A 20,015-nucleotide genomic window follows, 5' to 3' on the forward strand; every position below is an offset into this window, starting at 1 on the left:
TGAGGTGAAGGGCTGTGAGGCGAGGTGAGAGGGTTCCAGATGTGAGGGGTTCCTGAGGTGAAGAGGGAGGGCTCCTGAGGTGAGGGGTTCTCTGAGGTGAGGGGTGAAGGATTCCCAAGGTGAGGGTTCCAGAGGCCAGGGGTTCCTAAGGCAGTGAGGGGTTTGTGAGGCAAAGAGTGAGGGTTTTGTGAAGAGTGAGGGTTTTGTGAGGTGAAGAATGAGGGGTTCGTGAGGTGAAGAGTGAGAGGTTCATGAGGTGAAGAATGAGGGGTTTGTGAGGAGAAGAGTGAGGGGTTCATGAGGTGAAGAGTGAGGGGTTCGTGAGGCAAAGAATGAGGGGCTTTTGAGGTGAAGAATGAGGGGTTTTTGAGGTGAAGAATGAGGGGTTCGTGAGGCAAAGAGTGAGGGGTTCATGAGGTGAAGAATGAGGCTTTTTTGAGGTGAAGAGTGAGGGGTTCTCGAGGCCAGGGGTCCTCTGAGGTGAGGGATGGAGGCTCCCCGAGGTACGGGTTCCCGAAGTGTGGATCCCTGAGGCTCTGAGCGCTGCCCGCGGTCTGGCGGTGCGTGATACAGCCGGGACTGCTTTCCAGGACTGCCCGTCCCCGCCGGACCGAGGCACACGCGGGAAGCGACATTTCCTGGAGTTGCCGAGCGCCTGGAGCCGGGAAGGGAAGGGTCCCGCTCCCGGCAGGGGCGGCCGCCGCTCGCGGAGAGAACGGGCGAGACTCCGGGCGCACAGTTCGGCATCACCTGTCCGCTCGCCATCGCGGCTCGTGTGAGGAACGAGCGTTATTTGTTGTTGTTTGGTGTGGTGTTTTGTGTTTATTTATTTCTGGAACGCTGTTTGCTGCCGATTGAACGCGTCTGCCCGTGCCCCGCACCCCTCAGAGCGGCCGTGGGGTGTCCCATGGCACGGCGCGTCCCTCTCCGATCGGGAGGGTTTCCCTAACCGCGAAGTGGCGAGATAACACACGGACACGTCCCGGCTGCGAGTCCGTCCCACCGGGGCGTGTGGTGGTCCCATCCCAGCCGCGCTGCAGCCGTCTCCGGGGCGCGTCCCGCGGTGTGCCGGGCGGGCGGCCGGGGGGGTGCCCCCCGGGCGGGCCGCCTGCGTGTGTCTGTCTGTGTCTGTGTGTGCCTGCGGGACCCCGCTCGGGGGAGCAGGCGCCCGTCCCGCGGCCCGGCCGGTGCGGGGTGTCGGTGCGGGTGCCCGTGCGGGTGTGGGTGCGGCCCGGCCGGTGCGGTGTGCCGGGTGCGGGCGCGGGGCGGGGGCGCGGCCGGTCGCGCCGCCTCCTCCTCCCCGGCCGTGCCGCAGTGCCGTGCGCTGCCGCCGGGGCCGGGCAGGGGGCGCTGTTGCCGGCGCTGCGGCGGCCTTGGCCGCGGAGGCAGCGAGCGAGCCCGGCTGGCGGCGGCGAGGGCGCGCCGGCCCCCGCGCTCCGGGCAGCACCCGGGGCATCCCGCTCGCCATGCACACCCGGCGGCGCCTGCTGCCTCCCCAGGTGAGTGCGCACCGCCCGGCCCGCCGCCCCCGGCCCCGGGGGACCCCGCTCCCCAGGCCCCTGCCGCCCGCAGCGAGGCCCCGCGGGCGGGCGAGCGGGCGGGAAGGGCTCGGGCGCCTCGGCGGAGCCGCCGTGTCGCCGACAGTCCCCGGGCCCGCGGGCTCCGGGTGCCCCCTCGCCCTTGTCCCCTCGCACGCCGCCAAGGGGAGAGCAGCGCTCGCCCCCCCAGCCTTCCCCGCGGCCGCCCTGGTTCTCCTCGCCCCCTCCCCGCCATCCCCGCTCCGTCCCCGGGCACCCGGGCCGGTGACCCGCTCGCCCGGGGCACCTTTCCTTTCCCCCCGCGCCGGCGGTGCCGGGGATGGGCAGGGAGCGCTGCGTGTCCCCGTGTGCCGGCGCGGGGCAGGGCGAGGCTGCTCCGGCCGCGAGGGAGGATCCCTGCTTGCATCTTGTGCCCTTTTTATGGCCTGATCGCCTCTCTCTCCGCGGGCAGGGAATGTTACTTGCTCATCGCGATGTGTAACAAGTCACTCCTGCAATGGTGGTAGTGGTGGAGGGGGGTGGGGAGAGCGGGCGGGATGCGTTTTATAACATCTCTAATTACGTGAAATTGTGGTCATGTCTCACTCTAAGAATAACTGGCACTCCTGACATGTCGGACTTTTTGCAGAGGTGGGCTAGTTACTTGCTTATAAATGTTAGGGCTAAATGGGTGCCTGTGGCAGGGGGTGGCTGAAGAATTGTTTTCATGTTTTTAACCAGACTGAGAAGCAAGTAGCAGATGGAAATTGATAGACTTTATGTTTTCATGTTAACGATCTTGTTTATTTATAGACAAGATATTCCTTATTATTTTCTGACAGAGGTTTTTCAGAGGGTGTAATTTTTGCACATATTTTCATTCAGTTCAGATATTAAAAGTTAAATGAATTCTGTCAGTCTTATTTATTGAGTGTGGTTGTCTCAGATTAGAATTTCTGAATAACACTACCTTCAACTTTTGGGTCCAGGCTGAATTTGAAACTTTAAGGAGCCCTGCATAAACAAGTAAAATAACAATAATAATAATAATAAAAATATGCTCTACTTGAACAAAAGCTTTTGTTTTCTTTGGACAGCATTTAACTGACAAGGCAGTGTTTTAAAACATTGTAATTAACTTTTATTAGCAAATAATTTTTGATTGCATGGAACAAGTCCAGATTTTAGATACACCTTTGGTGTTTGAAACAACATAAAAATCCTTTGTTACTGCCTTAACCCAGCAGTGTGCTGCTTCTCATAAAGTTACAGCATGTGATGCAAAATGAGAAGAACAGTCTCCTTGACCCAAGAGAGACAAAATTAAAAATCTCTTCAGAGGTTTGGGGAATCTGAAATGGAAGCTGAAGAAGGGTCTAAAATTTCAAACAAGCCTCCCCCTAAGTGAAGCCCTGATCCACACTGAACAAGTTACCATGTTTTGACACGCTGATTTATTCTCATTGCTTTATGGGGCCTCCTTTAGTGTGTGAGAAAGGAGGAGAACCACCCCAAAACTGCACTACTGACTCCTGATACTGGGTGTTGTTTTTGTATGTTGGCTTTGAGTCAGTTGCGAGGCTGGGGATTAAATACTTTCAAACACACACATTTCAGGATCTGAGGCCTGGGGCTAAGGCTGAGATGAAATACAGTTTTTTTAGTTTGGCATCAAGTCTGACTGTGGTTGTCTCAGGGAACAAAGGTAGAGACTGAACAAAGATGCAGTATTAAAACTTGTGGCCACGGAATGATAAGCTTTTAATGTCTGTTCTAGTCTGTCCACTGGCTGTGCCAGCTTTAGCAGAAAGCAGCTTGCTAGTTTTTGGCTCTACAGGCTATCAAATAAAGCACCTGAAAATTGTTTTGGTGAAGGATTAGAGTGAAGTTTTGCTTTTGAAGAAAAGCTGGCCAAAATTAGATTTTGGGAAGAATTTGTGTATTCATGTTTTGTTGATCAGAAAGGTCTTTTTGATGCACTAAGCTGAGAATCTTCCATGAAAGTGACTTTCTTGACTGAAAATCAGTTGAGGGATAATAATTTCAGTGCACAGTCAGTCTGTGTGCTGATGAATCAGTGATCTTTTCCAGAATACTGTTCTAAGGCACCACTACATTCACAGGCTACTTTGAAAGATTTATATAAAAGCTGCTGTTTATTTTTTAATGTGATTGAGATTAAAGTATCTAAAGAAATTGAAAGGTGACCTGTTTATAGTTCTATTTGTGATTCTTTAGGAGGCTTGAGCTTTGAGGTGGACAGAATGTGAACTAACATGTTTGGTTTTCCCTGCTGCTGTTTCTGTGAAGCACTGAGAAATGTGTCTGTGCAATGATACTGTAAGTGTACAAAGCTCTTTGTGTTGATTAGAAATAGATAGTCAAGAGTAAGTGGCTGAAAGTAACTGACAGTGTTGAGGTTTAGGTGATACAAACAGCTTATACTTCTGTGTTGACTTTAAGTGTTGGCTGTGTCTTGCAACACTGGGAAAATTATATCAATTAATGTAAACACTATAAAAGTAAATGACCGTTATCATAATGCACACAAATATAGTTTATATATAAAGAATAATTACTTGTTTTATAGAGATAAATTATTTTATTTCTACAGACAAGCAGTGTCCTACTTGCTGTTAGTTTGGGTGTGTTTCCTTTAATTGAAACAAAAGCAGAACAAAGGGGGTTTTTTAATTTAGCTCTTAAAATTCTTTTTAGAGATTGCACATTGTAGATTTTGATTTGCTCTGTTAAATCTTAATGAATGTGATTCTCAGTGTTTGTAGGAAGGAACAAATGTGAGATTCATGCTTAGGTATTAAACTACGTAATTCTTTTAAATGTTAGTTTCTAGAGAAAATTACAAGACATTGGAGATCCCAGGACCTTTTCATTGGGATTAATGGAATGCTGCACTCAGTGCTTTTGTCTTTGTCTGGTATTTTTGTGACTGTGCTTTAAGATGTTTCCTCCCTTCTGCATCACACACGTGCAGAGTTGGGGTATTTAGGAATGCTGCTGTTCAGTTTGCCATAGCAAACAGGTGGAATAGGAGACACAACTTCTAAGCTGAGTTTATATGTATTCTTTCAGTGAAAAATTCTAGTCTGGTTTATTAATGCCTTATTACATCAGTAATTGCATTACTGTTGTATTGCTAGAGGGGATAAGCAGAGATGTGTAATATTGGTATTTATTCTTCAAGAAGTAACAGCCCTTCAACTAATACCTCAGCATCAAATGGGCTTAATGTGAATGGTAGAGGAAATCCATGAAGGGTCACTGAAGCTATTTTAAAGGTCATTACTGAAGAAATCTAATGAATTTAAAAATATAGGTTGAAGAGAAATGGTGTGTGGCCCCAAAATTATGGGTGACAACACTGGATAAATTGTTCCTTCCCTATTATTTCATCGAGATCTGCTCAAGAGAGAGGTGACTTAAAGAAGCAAGTCCAGTCAGTTGAGTTTTGTACAGGCATAGTTCTGTTACAGTAAAAAAATGGCCAAATTAAAATAAGTGATAAGCTGTGTGAAAAACAGGTTCGGAGCCCCAACCTGTCGATTATCTTTGCTTTAGGGATTGTGGAGCTGGAGTGGTACCTTCAGTCTGAGTATAAACCAAGCCAATAGTTGTATTGCTTAGGAAGATCAGTGAGGAGACAACTTTAGGAAACTTTAATGTTCGTTTGCTTCCATGTAGAATTTGGTAATTTGGAAATGTCCATGTGTGGCAGTCTGACCATGTGTTGTTTTGGTATTTTGGTGTCAATATATTAAACTTTTCACTTCTTTTGTCCCCAGTGTCCATTGGGGAAATGAAACATGGACTTCAGTGCTGGATTTCCACTTGCACTGTTTTTTTGTTTATGTTCTAGTAGCAATTTCTAACTTTCATGTGGAATTGCTTGCAGGTAACACTAATGGCTGTACCCTCTATATTCTGTCTCTGTGTTCTCAAGAGAATATATAAATATCTTTGTCTTGTTTGCTATACATGTTAATTATTACTTGCACCTCTGATACTTTGATGGCAGTGGAAGCTGCACATCTGCCTGTGAGTCAGTGGAGTCACTGGAGTGTCAGGTGTTTAAATGAGTCCTCTGGAGGCCTAGAAAAATTCCAGTAAGCTCTGCTGGGATCCTCTAAGTTTTGTAAAGAATTGTATTGCATGCTACTTGTATAGATTTTGCTTCTGTTTTCTGTACTTCTCACTCCCTTTTCCATATCAACAGCAAAATTGATTGCATAATGAAGTTGAGTCAGACTTTGCATTTGGAAATGGTATTGCCAGTTAACCATTTTTCTAAACATTTGATTCTTTGGCAGTGCTGCTGAAGCCTGGCCTGGGGCATGGCTTTGTCTATAAAGTAATGCAGTGATGTGTCTTCACCAGTGTCTGCCTGTCTTTTGGCCTGACTTGAGCTGAACTGGCACTTGCTGTAGTTACAAAAATGTGCTAAAGCCATATAGACAAAGCTGGAAGTGTTTGTTCATTTTTATGATATTATCTATGCTAGAAAATACTTTTGTGATGTATTCTATAACCTGAAGGGAAGCTCTGGCCAGGTGGGGGTTGGTCTCTTCTCCCAGGCACTCAGCAATAGGACAAGGGGGCACGATGGGCTCAAGCTCTGCCAGCGGAAATTGAAGTTGGAGATCAGAAAAAAATTCTTTGCAGAGAGTGCTCAGGCATTGGAATGGGCTGCCCAGAGAGGGGGTGGATTCCCCATCCCTGGAGGTTTTTAACCTGAGATTGGCCGTGGCACTGAGTGCCATGATCTGGTCAAGGGACTGGAGTTGGACCAAGGGTTGGACTTGATGATCTGGGAGGTTTTTTCCAACCCAATCCATTCTATGATTCTGTGATTCTATGAATTCCGTTTGGTAGCTATTTTAGGACTGTTCCCCACCTATTTTTTGTTAGTGACAGAGGAATTAGGAATGATCAAAGATGCTGAAAGTGTTTTGAACCTTTCCTTGTGCTGAGAAAAAAAATCCCTTGTCCAGTTAAAAGCTGGAAAAGAAACTCTATATACCAAATTATGGCTGTAATGGCTGCAATGTTTCACTGTGAATTTTACTTATTGACTTCTTATACTTCAATACTGCTGAAGAGCAGCTGTGGGCCTGCATAAAGAGGCAAAATGTTTAATGTATGGCTTAAATTCAGTGCCTTTTTTTTTTGTTAGTGAGATGGTAGCAGGGAGGAACCTGTCCTGCCCCCTTCCCGGCATACCAAGAATCCAGAGGTCATTTCCTATCAGGTGATAAATTGAAATTAGGCCACACTTATGTTGGAGATGCCTGTCAGCTCCATCAATTACAGAAGTGCCACAGCTGCCCCGATAGCACTCGCCAGCCTTATTCCTCAATTCATGCAGGTTTTAAAAATACTGTGATTGGGAAGTTTTTGTTTACTTCTATGAGATACTGAATAGTAGAACTCAAGCTTCATACACATGCTCTGAGCACAATGTTTATATTTTACTCTAAGCCTAAAATTTTATTTGGGGAAGTGGGTGAAATACATTAGCAAATTCATAACAGACTATCAATGGATGAACATTCAGTGGTACATTTTTCCAAAATGTAGAATGATGCACTTAAAGGAGTTGGTAAATGTTCAGGCTAAGGAGGAGATCAAAGAGCTTTCTAAATCACAGGATAGCTTCTTTATCTGGGGATGACACTGACTATTAGAGGAGCTTTTCTGCTTCCAGGTTCGGTTTTGTTGTGTCAAAACTCTGCTTTGAACTCAATGTACATGTTGACTTACCTGTTTGCACTCCAAGTGAGATCTAGAAGATTGATTTAGGAGCACTAAAATAAAGACCAAACCAATGAAACTATGAATTTAATAGTGGATACAGTTGTTATGAATTCAAGAAGAATTGGCATATCATACGAATATGCATAAAATTTATTGCTTGATCAGTTGGCTGGTCAGATTATTGGAAGTTTGTAAGATACTACAGGACAAAAATTGCAGATATTTTCAGATCTGTGATTTTTTTGTTTCTTAGTTATTGTTGACTGTACTTTTCTTACATTTCTTCTAACATGGCCAGTGAAACTGTTCTTTCTTTTCTTCTTCAACAACTTTGACTTTGTGTTTTTTTTGGGTTTTTTTTCTCTTTCTTGTTTTTTTTAATGTTTGGATTTTGAGAGGAATGTTGAAGAACAGTGTCATTAATAGTAAAATACGTGTCCAGGTTTCTGGTGGTGTAGGTTCCTGTGGTCTGTGGTGCTCAGACCTCACTGTGACCTTGGGTGTGCCTCACATCCCCTCTCTGTGAGATGAGACTTCTGAGATGTGTGTGCAGGTGGCAGGTAACCCCTGCCTCTCTCATCTGCTGATGGTTCCTGGCAGAATTCAGTTTGTATTCCCTCTTCAAGTTCTGCCGCTCTGAGCTCTGGGTATCAATTTTAACACTGTTTCTGTACCAGATTGGGACGTGCAGTGACTGGAGAGGTGCACACCTTTTCCTGCAGGTGTTGCAGGGAAGCAAAGGCAGGTGAACCTCATGGTCTGTGGCACAAGAGGGGTGGATTCCTGTGCTGGAGATTTCTTAAATAAGCATGATATGAAATGGAGAAGTGTGTCCTGTGTGTCACTCCCACCAAGTGCTGAGCAGGGATGCTGCATACCTGCCTTTTCAGGACATCACAGATCCAAGGACTGTGTTCCCTGACATCCTGCAGTACTGGGGATGGAGAACTGGCCTTGGGGATGCTCCAAAGAGTTCTGCGGTTCTTGGGTTGAATCAGTGCAGTGTGCTGGTCCAGGGATAAAGGAGCTCCCATCACACCAGCTGAGACATGGGGAATCTAAGTCCAGATTCATTTCTGATGGCTAGGACTTGTTTTCCACTCATAATTCTAAAGAGTTTGTGAAAGAATTTGTAAGTAGCTGGGAAATTATTAAACAGTCTGGAGATGGAGAGAGCTGTTTTGATTCAAATTGGATGGGATGAATGAGTTTATACTGTAAACCAAATCTGATGTTTTATGTATCCAAGTCCTTTGAGATACTTTATTAGTAAGCATTTTGTTTTACCATCAGTGGAATGAAAGAATCTTGTTTTTCTGTAGATGTTAATTGTTTTTGCCCCACAGTATCTCTTCCCTTCCTTCCCCCTCTGCGTTTAATCCCATCTTTCTCCCCTAACACCATAATTCTGTTTCTTTTCTTTTGCCCAGAGCTGTGTGGGTATTGATTGCCCAGCAGGTTGCTGCTAAAGTACATATAGCAGCTTTCTTTTCCCTCAGAGGACTGTCATTTGGATTTGTTTTTACTGTGTAAATACTAATTTCTCTGACACATAAATATATTTTAAATATGAGCATAGAGAATAGTAAGTGAACAATATGATCCCATAATCTAAATTTCTGTAGGAGATTAAAGATACAGCACTTGAAAAGTGATAACATATCAACACTTCACCACTGTGTAAGTGCTCTGATTTGTGTTACTGAGGCTGTGAATACTGACTTTTCTTTGTAGGCTGGAAGAGGCACAAAAGTTACGTGGTTAAAATATACCCAGCAAACCAGTCATGTCAATGTAATTTTTAATTCCTTATCTGCACTGTAATGCAGATAAGTGAACATTTAATATGAATTGAGATAATGTAATGAGAAAGTTCCCTCTTTAATTTTTTTTCATTTCTCTAGCAGTCTCTTTGAAATTGCACGTTCTCCTGTGAGACTGTAAAGGATGTGGTATAGCTTGGGAATACATGCCATACCTTGGGAATACCTGGTATAGCTTGGGAATACCTGCCATACCTTGGAAGTAGCTCCTGAGACTTGGGATTTAGAGAAAGGCACAGACATCCCATTTTCACCCTTCTGGGGGTTTATACCTCAGTGCACAGCTCCTGTTTCTGTTTGCTCAGCCACGCTGATAGCTCAGCAGAGCATATTGGTTGTCACTGTGGTACAAAGGTACCTTATGAGTGCTCTATTGGTTAATTCAAAATGAGTATTTTAATGATCTCTTATTTGGAGCACTTGAAAGTATGTGCAGAGCCCACTCCTTAGGTTGTATTATTAACAGATTACTTTAAATAGCATATATATTGAAGCAGCCACTTAGCTGAAACTTCAAATGGCATTGATTGTAGTAATTTCATACTGTGTTTTTGTGTAAATGATGAAGGCTGAATAAACCCCCAATGTACTTCATGTGTTTCACAGTTCTTTCTTGACTTTTTCATGAATGTGTCTTTAAAAGGTTGTTACTTAAGCATCAGTCTGCCTTTGTGCTTTTGTGCTTTCAAGTAATTATATTGGTATACTGGCTTAATAGCCTCTATATTGTATTTACCTTAGTTTCACTTAACAAGTCACCCATAAAATGAATTTTAACCTATCTGGAATTTGCTCATAGGTTTTTTTGTGTACCTGCATAGAGTGAACATGGATTTTACTGTGATGCAATTTAGAAATTGTTTCTTAAGACTCATGGGCAATAGAGACATACATATGTTTAGTTCCCTTGTTGCATTCCTTATAGTACCCTTTGTGGCTGTATTTTATCTTTTTTTTCCCCCAGTCATTAAGGTTTGCTTCAGTACAGATGGCTTTTAAATGCTGTTGTACCTTCTACTCTGAGGAAATACATGGTTGTGTCTGCTGTGCATTTAATGAATTGTGTCTTAACTAGAGGTTTGAAACATATACTTGAGGGAAGTGGGTGGCTGTGCTGGTCCTGGATGGTGAATCCCCACTGTCTGTGTGTCAAAAACTGTATTTCATGGGCTGAAAGGCTGAGGGTTTACATGAGTGTGTGAAGGAGCCGTGATGATGGTAAATAATGATGAGGATGGGGAGGAGGCACATGGACAGTTACAACAATGTCTGAGGATTTGGCTGCTCTTTTGGCCACATGTGGGTTTTTTTTCTTTTGTGATACTAATTTTGTCTAAAGACTTTAATATTTGTTTGCAAGGGGGACGCATCACCTTTGCTGTTGGGTTTGCTCCCACTGTTCCTAGACATGAGGAATAATACCGTGTGGTCAATCAGTTGTTTACAACATACTAGTGGCTCTGAACAGTGATGTGGAAACATGGGATTTCTCTTTTTTTATCAGAGGAAGAAGGAAGCATGGGTAGGGAGAAAGCAGATGGGTGCAGGAAGAAGTGAATGAGGAGAGGAAAAGAGGACAGATGAAGAAAACAGGAGTATGGTCCAGTCTGAGAAGGAGGGATAAAGAGGTAGAGATTCATGGCTGAGCAGACTCAACCACCATATCAGTGGACACAAGAATGAGAGGTTGCTCAGTTTTGATCTATGTGAGGAATGTTGCATTTGAATTTAGGAGAGTTTGGTGTCCCTAGACATCTGTAAGATGTCTGATAACTGTATTAATACTTGTAACTCATTAATAATAAACGTCTTCAAACATTTTTGGGTTGTATTTGTTAAGCCTTCATTTCCTGTGACTGTCAGCAATAATACAGAATTATGGGCACTTGGTATGATAGCTAAAACTTCCTTGAGTCTAACATAAATTTCAGGTAAATGCCCTGATTGCTCCAGTGGTACAATGTAACAGAAGAAAAAGGCTTTGCAGGGAACTTAAATGCAAGTTACCATTTCTGTTGGTTGGTGCTCAGTCCCTTCAGCACTGGTTAATGGCCCTCAGCAGAGATGGGAATGATGCTCAGAAATAGCAGTTTCAGTACACACTGTTGCTATGGATTATTGAGTTGTATGGAGTGAGTTACTATTGCAGGGGACTTGAGACATAATACACTGTGAGCATCAGCAGTGATGTTGGATCATGATCACAGACGTGGGAGTGAACTTTGCTACACTGACAACAGTGTTTTATAATGTGTTTGGTGTGATATGGATAGAAAGGTCAACACAAAATGGGAATTAAATGTTACTTACTTTCAGATAATTTCAGTTTGGAGGGAGAGTATGAGATACAAGTTCATAGCTCTCTGAATTTATTTTCAGGGATGCATGGTAACCCAGCTCTACATAAGATAGGATTTAAAAAAAAGTAACTGTTTGGTGGCTGTAATAATGGTATTTCTTTAAAATGTGTGTAAGATTTTAGAACACTGTTGTGTTACACAGCTGCCAGATGAGCAGAAATGACCACAGTGGTGTTGGAAACAGAGTGCAACCACGTGTTGGTAAGGGTGGCTTCAGCACCTGAATGGCTGCTCTTCAGTAGAAAGGGACTGTGGACTTCAGAGGTTTTTTCTGTTCAGCTTGTCCCTTCTCTAAAGAGCAGCTCAGGGCATAAATTGTGTCACTTCTAGCAGCTTCCCTCCCCAGTGGGTACAACTCAGAATTGATGGGCTGGTAAATGGAAGCAAAGCAGTTTCCCTTTTTGCCTATTGTCCTTCTCATCTGTCCCATTCTGGTTGTGTTGGTAGTTCTGTCTTTTATTATCAGATACAGATTTTACTCACAGCACCCACAGGTATCAGCCCCTCCTGGGCTTTGTAAAAAGGACAATTCCTTGCCAGCTGGAGGCTTTTAATTAGTGATTTTAGGGGACCTTCTTGCACACATCTAAGGAACATCTGAAACAATTTGAGTCTATTTGGATTTCATTCTTTTTTCTACCCTACAGTAGAAAGAAGAAAAATTCATAAAGTATTAGAACACAGGATTAGTCCACTTTGAGATACATAGCATGTGACTTTAAATAATTTTATTCTTTAAATCTGTTAACCACTGTAGTCAAACTCTTGTTTCTCAAATACAGAAACATAGAAAGACATCCCATAAACATACTTATACTTTAGTTTGTATTTGAATAAATAACAGCTTCAGATCAATATGTTAAATGGATTGATTTTTTGAAAGAAGTACATTGTTACACTGGTGATGTTACATGGAATCCATGCACAAATTAAGAAACATGATTTCATATTAAGTTGATGTTTGATGCACTGTGCATTAGCTTTTTGTGGTTTGCAGGATTTGAAACTTGGGAGCTGTGTGAAGCAGAGTGTTATGAAACGTCAGCTATATAACCCAAATTTTGAAGTGACCTCTGTGAGCGTATGAGTAAGCTCAGGAAAGGGTTTTCTCTTTTTTTTCCAACCGTATTCCTCTGGAAAAACTTGCGTGGAAGGCGGAATTGCCGTGTAAACCTATCTATTTGTTCCTCCCCAGAGCAGGGATGGATCCTGTTCCAGGCAGCTGGAGCAGTTACATAAGCAGGACTGAGGTTCCTGGTGCTCAGGGCCCAGCTGAGGTGCCTGGCACGGCTGGGTTGGTGTCAAGAAAACAAATCAATGGCTTTCTCCTTGAAATAGTAAGAAGGGTAGGAAATGGCGTTTATTTTCTGCTGTAAGCTGTTCTAGAGCAGGTGTCCTTTCCAGCTGGAGCGCAAAGGTTGGTGATGCTGCTGGAGTTTCTGTCCCCCTGTTCCCTTTGCCTGTGCTGATTCCCACAGCCCCTCTCTGAAGCTGCTGCTCTTTTGCTGGCCTTGCTGCTGCTCAGGCATGTGTGAATGTCTCCTTATGGAAACTTGGCTGGAGAGAAAATAGTGGCTTTAAAATGGCATGGGGAAAAGTCAAGGCAAAAAATGCAAATATGAGTTACATCATTACAGAGACTGTTCAGCTTTAGGCATTGTCCATCTCAGTTTGCTCAGTTGATTGCAAAAAGAGACAATCCAGTGGAACATTGGGATAGTTTTATCTTTTGTCAGCAGTCATGGGTGGTGAGCTGGTACAGAGTGTTGTATTACACAAAAATAACCTGCCATGCCCCAGTCTGCTCCTCGGTGCATTTACATTGAGGAGCAGGAACATCAGCAAATTATGGGAAGTAAAACTGAAGGATACTTGGTCATCTTGAGCTTTTGGTGCAGCTAAAAAATCCTCTGCCTAAAAAATACACTGCACAGGCTCGAAGGACACACCCACGTGGGGAGAGCCCTTCCCAAGTCTTCCTTCTCCAAGTTTAGCCATGATTATGATGATATTTGTTACATTTTATCTCTTGCTGCTGCTTTTAGTATTTCTTATTAAATGGATATATGGTGAGTTTCATTGGATTGTCTATCCTGAGCTGTGGTTTAGACCACGTATTTTTAAAAAATTCTGTTGTCATTTACCAAGTTTCCTTTAATAAATTAGAATTTTGAAAACAATTATTTTCTTTACTGGTTGCATTGCACGACTGCTACTTTAATTTATGAATCAAACACTTCATGTTGAAATGTTTCATTTGGGGCCTAACCTGAAGCCCTTGCCATTGCAGGCATTTTCACGTGTGTGACACAGGTATTGCCACTGCTGTGTCACACTTTATAACGTGGTATTTTTGCCTTCTGTTTGGACACACACTGGGTAGAAAGGGCTCCACGTATTGGCACAACATTGTTGGGTGTGTGGTAAATTACCATTATTCCAAGCATTGCATCACTTGAGGGAAGAACCCCTAACTCTTCCACTTATGAAGATTTAGCTTCCAGATTAATTGATCAGATAAAATAATTCCTATTGCAGAACTGATGTGTGTCCTCTTTCCCCTGTTGTGCAGGGACACTGATTTCCTGTGAATGGGACCCCCTGCCATGGTATTTCTTGTTGCAGTTTGTGTTCCTGCAAAGTTGGGACCTGAACACTTCCTCGTCTTCAGTCTCTGAATCTCCCATCTGATCTTCCAGGGTGTGGACAAGGGAGGAAGTAAAGATAGCAGTGCTGAGATCTGGATTTGCACTGAGGATAATGCCTAGTTCGACTAATCTAACAGTAATAAAGTGCCTTAAAATGGCTGCAAATGTCTCCCTGCCTACTCAAAGGCATCTTTTCCCTGGTAGCACATTATAGAGGATCTTGAGTGTAGTTGAGAGTTGGATCTTTGCCAATAGATGGAAGCATTTTTTAGCATCTCTTCAAGCTTTGAGCATTTTCTACATTTTTTTAACATAGTATCGAAATTGCTTCTTTTTTAGTCTCTTTCCATTTATTATAAGCTATTCCATTTTGTGCTACTTCAGATTACTTCCATGTAATGTTGTAAACATTTTTTACATTTTTTTTTGTTGGAGATATTTCTAATTTTATACTTTCAGAGTTATTCACTTCTGTTCTTCATCCTTTCTTTATGCTGTGCACGTCTCTGCTTGTCAAATTTCTCTTCAATTTCTGTTTTGCTTTTGCAGTAATTGGTAGTTGCCTTCTTGGAGTTCCTGGGGGAAATCAGACATGTGGGGTGTAACCAAAGCAGTACCTGAGTGATTCCACTGTAGGGCAGGAGGCAGAGGAAGGAGTTCAGTCAACCCCCAGCAGAAGGGAGGGATGAGAGACTCAACTGCTCAAAGCAGCAAGCTGGGACAGCCGAGACCCTGGGCCCTCCTTCCTTTGCAACGGCCTTAGTTCTCAGTGGGCCTGTAATTTTTATGTGGAAATATATATATATTTTTTTTCAAGTGTGATGGAACCCTGTTCTAGTAGTGTGAGTGATTAGTGAAAAACCTAATAATCATTAGGTTATATGTTGTTGTGAGTATTCTTGGCTCTCATTTGTAGTTGTTCTTTTACTGAAATTCATATTGAAAAAATAATTTGGCTCTGTTGCCAACTTGTTTTATTTTTTCATTAAATCCAAACGTTGTAATTTACTTGTTTTTTTAATTGCTTTTTGTTTGAATGTATTGCATTCATATCTGTAAGCATGCTTTGATTTTTGCATTGATCTTTGTAAGGGAAAACTGCTGCTGAGAGTCGATGTTGAACTGTAAACAAAAAGCTCCAGGAGCTCCAGGTAACAGCTCTCCCAGGCTTGCCTTGGAGACGGGAGCCATTGATTAGATCAGTGTTCTTCTGCCTTCAGTGGTCACGGACAAAAAAGTCATTACCTGGGAAGAATGGAGCAAGGAGAGCGCAGCTGCAGAAAACAATGAATGGAAGGGAAGTTCTGGCCAGGTGGGGGTTGGTCTCTTCTCCCAGGCACTCAGCAATAGGATAAGGGGGCACGGGCTCAAGCTCTGCCAGGGAAAATTTAAGTTGGAGATCAGAAAAAAATTCTTTCCAGAGAGAGTAATCAAGCATTGGAATGGGCTGCCCAGAGAGGGGATGGATTCCCCATCCCTGGAGGTTTTTCAGCTGAGCTTGGCCGTGGCACTGAGTGCCATGATCTGGTCAAGGGACTGGAGTTGGCCCAAGGGTTGGACTTCATGATCTTGGAGGTCTTTTCCAACCCACTCCATTCTCTGATTCTGTGATAAAGCTGCGCTGTAGCCCTGAGTGTCCCCTGAGTGTCACCTGCCTGCAGGTTGGTGGCAGGAGCGTCGGTGCCAGCACAGGGTTTGCCAGGACTGATCCATTTCTGACCCAGGAAGGATGAACTCTGTGGTTAATGTGTGACTGGTTCATGTGAAACCTGCCCAGTGTTTGCCGTGCAGTTGATGGGCCTTGTCATAAACCATGGGCTGAGTTGTCATTAACTGAACTGTCTTTTCAAAGGGGTCATTAAAACTGAGTTGTTTCCTCCACTATAGGCCAGGAGGGGCCATGCTGGTGGTACAGACAACCTTCCCCACTGCCACACATACCTGACAGGCCTTGGAAAAACCTTATTCTGAAGTCTTTCAGTGGAATAAAATTTCCTTCACCTCCATTTTTGCATGCATAGGAAGCCTGTCTGAAGAACATTGTGATAATATCTGCCAGTATCTACTATTCATCTTAGTTTACAGAGGTAAAAATATGTATAGCATCAGGAATTTTACTTTTATACAGAGGAAGAGTTCTGTTGGCATCCAAAGCTGTCGGATTCTGAGTTTGGAAACAGACTACTCAGAGTGCTACTGTTCAGTTCATTAGTTTCCTGGAATTATTACTGTAGCTTATTTCTGAAAAGAATAATAAACAACCCTGGGAAAATTGCAGTGTAGCACTGAATATTGCTTTCATACATGGGGAACTGATTTTTTTATCTCTGTTCGTTTTGCTGGAATATTTAAGATTTTTTTTGTAACACGTGCTGCAGCTTCACCAGAGCACTAATAAATATTTCAACTACCTAGCAGGACAAAATGCCACACCAGCAAACCTTAAAACATGAATTTAACTTACCTTACTCCTTGTTCTTGTTGCATTTTTTGTTACAAACTCACTCTGATTTCTCTGCTGTGTGGGATTTTTGAGCTGTGCTGGCTGTTAGGATGCAGCCTGTGAAAACGAGCACCTGACCGACAGAAATGCTGTAGTTAGGAGACCAAAACAGTTTCTTCTGAACACTTCTTTTTGTCTCCCCTGCTAGTGAAGGCTGATGCTATTGTGGTTTTTGTGAGAAGAAGCCTTTAGGAAATGAAGGGAGCCCAAGATTGTGGGGGCAATAATTTGAAGACAAAACCAGTTGTTTAGCTGTAACAAAATCAGTGGGAAACTGATGAATGCAGTTTACAGAATTCAGAGGGCTGTGAATTTTTGTTGAGTATCAGAGCTACTAGCTCTTTATTTTTGGAAGGCCTATTGTAGTGTAATATAATTAATTTCAGAGGCTGTTTTATAAATTGTTACAGTCAAGGTCATCAGGAATACAAGGACAGTTGGAGTTCTGTGTTTCTCTGAGGATTTACAGTTAAATGAAGAGTAATAGTAGGTAGGCAGCAATGTGGGGTTTATTAGCAACATTTTTCACCAGACTGTTGAAGAGCAACAGTGGCACAGTGCACAGATCCCTGAATTTAAAGCTGCAGACCTAATCCACATCGTTTGAAACTTGCAGCATTTGCCAAATATGCCTGTGCTGGCTGCAGTCATGTGTTGAAAAAAGCATGGTTTGTGGTGGAATTACCAATCATAAAGTCCATGTTTGTATTTTCTTTCTAGGATCAGGTCGAACACCCTGATTCAGCAGAGCTGGCTGGTTGTGCTGCTGTCACCATGAGGAGGCACAGGGTCATTCATTTCTTAACATACGTGTAAGAGAAAAAGGTAAGTGGGAAATTCTGCTTTAGAATGTAACGATTCAGGGTTATGTACCTCAAATACATGGGGTTTCATGTGTTCTTAAGGATATATGTTTATAAACATATACTTCTATATATGGACATATCTCTTGTATAGAAGATGTTGGAGTATTTTTAGCATTTTGTTGTTTGTTTTTTATTGAGAGTAATTGCCTTGTTTTACAGCAAGATTGTCTTACTGTGTTTGGGAGAGGAGAGAGGTGGGCAGAGTCTTCTTCCTCAGCCTGTGCTGTAGACAGATCCCATCAGTTAAAAATATGGCTGTTCCTGGACTCTGAACAAACTGTGCTTTACAAGGTGCTTGGCTGCCTCCTGCCAAGGGCAGGTAATACACAGATCACCAAGGGGAGCTGGAGCAATATGTGAACTTGACTGTTGTTTCTTGGGGTTGAAGGAAGTCTTCAGGAGTAGTAGATCTAATAAATTACTTTGCCCAGTTCATCTGTAGTTCCACTTGGTCATGCTATGGGAAAATGACATTTTCTGGATATCTGATTTTTACCAGGAAGACTAAGCAATGTTTGGTTTTCATTTGATCTGTGACTTCCATCTTAGGAGCTTTTCAGGTTTACTTTTGGTGAGGACTGTAATAAACTGTTTGAGCATTCTGTTTAGTAAGAGATTACTGAATTGTTTCCTATTGAAAGACTAGTCCCCACAGGACAGCATGATAGAAAATCCTGAGATCTTATTCTGCTTCTTTACATACTCTCTGATTTTTAGGCCATTGCTGTGAGGCTCATAGTTATATGTTGGTATTATTTCCTTTGGTGCATTTTTTATTACAGTGCTTTAATGTGACTGTGTGCTGGTCATCCACTGTTAAAGACAATTTGAAAGATTTAAGACTGTCAGTTCCTGTGGTGACAAAATCCTGTGGGTAATTTGGGATGTGCAGTGCAGAAGATCATGGGTTACATAATTCCTTATCACAGAGACCAAAACAAATCCGAGTCTTGCTGCTTTGCAGGTACCACACAAGGCCAGTCTCTTGGTACATCTCCTTCCCCAAGAAGGAGCTGGCATGTGAGATATCTGAGCTGGCTTGAGACAGGCTCCAAGGTTATGACTGTTCAGAATAACATCTAATTTTAAGGAAGGTTTTTCTGTCCTTTATTTCTGCCTCCCTCCCTCCCCACCATTCAGCTAAAGTTTGTCGTATGCAGTGGTGACGAGGGCAGTAATTCTGGGTGTGTGTGACACAGACATTCTGGTACATGCACCTTTATATTTAGACATCAGGGGAGAGCAGAGCTGGTAATCTTGATAAAACATAAATTCTTAAGTTTTAGAAATGAAGATGATGATAAGCCCATGCTGTTGTATGAAGAAATTGAGAAGTGAAACACAGAATTGCTGAATTATGCATGATCTGTGATCCAGCGGGAGCTTGAAAATAATCTGATGTGACAGGCTGCATGTTTTAATTAGCTGTTTGCCCTGGAAGACAGAAAATGACTCTGCAATGGGTAACAAGTGGTCTTGGCTTCTGGACTTACTGTACCAGTGAATGGTAGCCATTCTGTTAATCTTTTTTGTGTACAGAGTTAAAATAAAATATTTAACTTTAGCGTTTAATTTTTTTGCCTATAATTAGTCTTTTTTTGCCAGACCTTTGCATGGAGAGCTGTATTTTTGAAAAATCATCTTATGCTTTTCACTCATTGGTGGTTTATGTCTCGTTTTCCTTGCCCTGGCACAATATCCTCTCCTTCATATTGTTCATCCCAGTATATATCCTTAACTTAGGAAGTGTCTCCTCTTTGGCAGCATGCAGCTGAAATTGCCACCGACATTTCTTCCTGATTTCTTCTTGTTTCTATTCTCCCTTGGAGTTGTGTGTTTGCTCACACACTTCTCTCCAAGCTATGACTTAGAATACTTGAGCAATACTAAACAGTACAATGTACACAGCTATTAAGGATATTTTAAAAATGTCATTCCAACCTTTGTATGAAGAGGAACTTTGGGATTAGAATAATTCTAGAAGTCTTCCAAACTTTTATGGTACCTGTGAGTTGCAGTCAAAAGTTTCAAAAGACCTGTGAAAGAATATGGTTCTTTTTATTTCTGTTGGGTATGTCATAAAAATATTCAAAATAGAATCAGATTCTAAACCACAGGGGAAACAACTACCCAGTTATTGCAGCATGCTGTGTTAGAGCATATTCTGTTTTGGTCTTGAGTTGCTGGCTGTGGAGAGCTGAAGCATTAGATCTTCAACTGGCAAAAAAATGAGCTGCTGACAATGTATGGTGAGGAAGCATCGCTGGGATCCGTCAGAACACGAGTGCTCGTCCTCCTTGTCTGTCACACAGAGGGCACTGGGGACTTCTGTGCATTTGGCAGTGTGTTTTGCCCTTGGACAGAAATTTATGGAAAAGCTTCTGGGGTTGTTGTGTTCTTTAATACAATAATAATAATAATTTTAGATGTTAGACCTGCAGCTTTGCACTGACCTTTCCAGGCAATACCTCCTTGCACACACAATGAGATCTCGTTTAGAGTGGCTGTCAGCTTAGTGACTGGGAG

General features: G+C 42.9%; 1 protein-coding gene across 1 annotated transcript in view; it reads left to right on the forward strand.

The window, feature by feature from the left end:
• The first annotated feature begins 1,349 nt into the window (after positions 1–1,349).
• Positions 1,350–20,015, forward strand: part of ZFYVE9 (zinc finger FYVE-type containing 9) — a 57,127-nt gene continuing 38,461 nt past the window's right edge. The window contains exons 1-2 of the mRNA XM_071565659.1: positions 1,350–1,499; positions 17,344–17,448. The gene's annotated coding sequence lies outside the window, so the exon portion shown is untranslated. The remainder of the gene's footprint in view (positions 1,500–17,343; positions 17,449–20,015) is intronic.

Source organism: Pithys albifrons, chromosome 10 (assembly GCF_047495875.1).
Source record: "Pithys albifrons albifrons isolate INPA30051 chromosome 10, PitAlb_v1, whole genome shotgun sequence".
In the NCBI taxonomy this organism is placed as follows: Eukaryota; Metazoa; Chordata; class Aves; order Passeriformes; family Thamnophilidae; genus Pithys; species Pithys albifrons.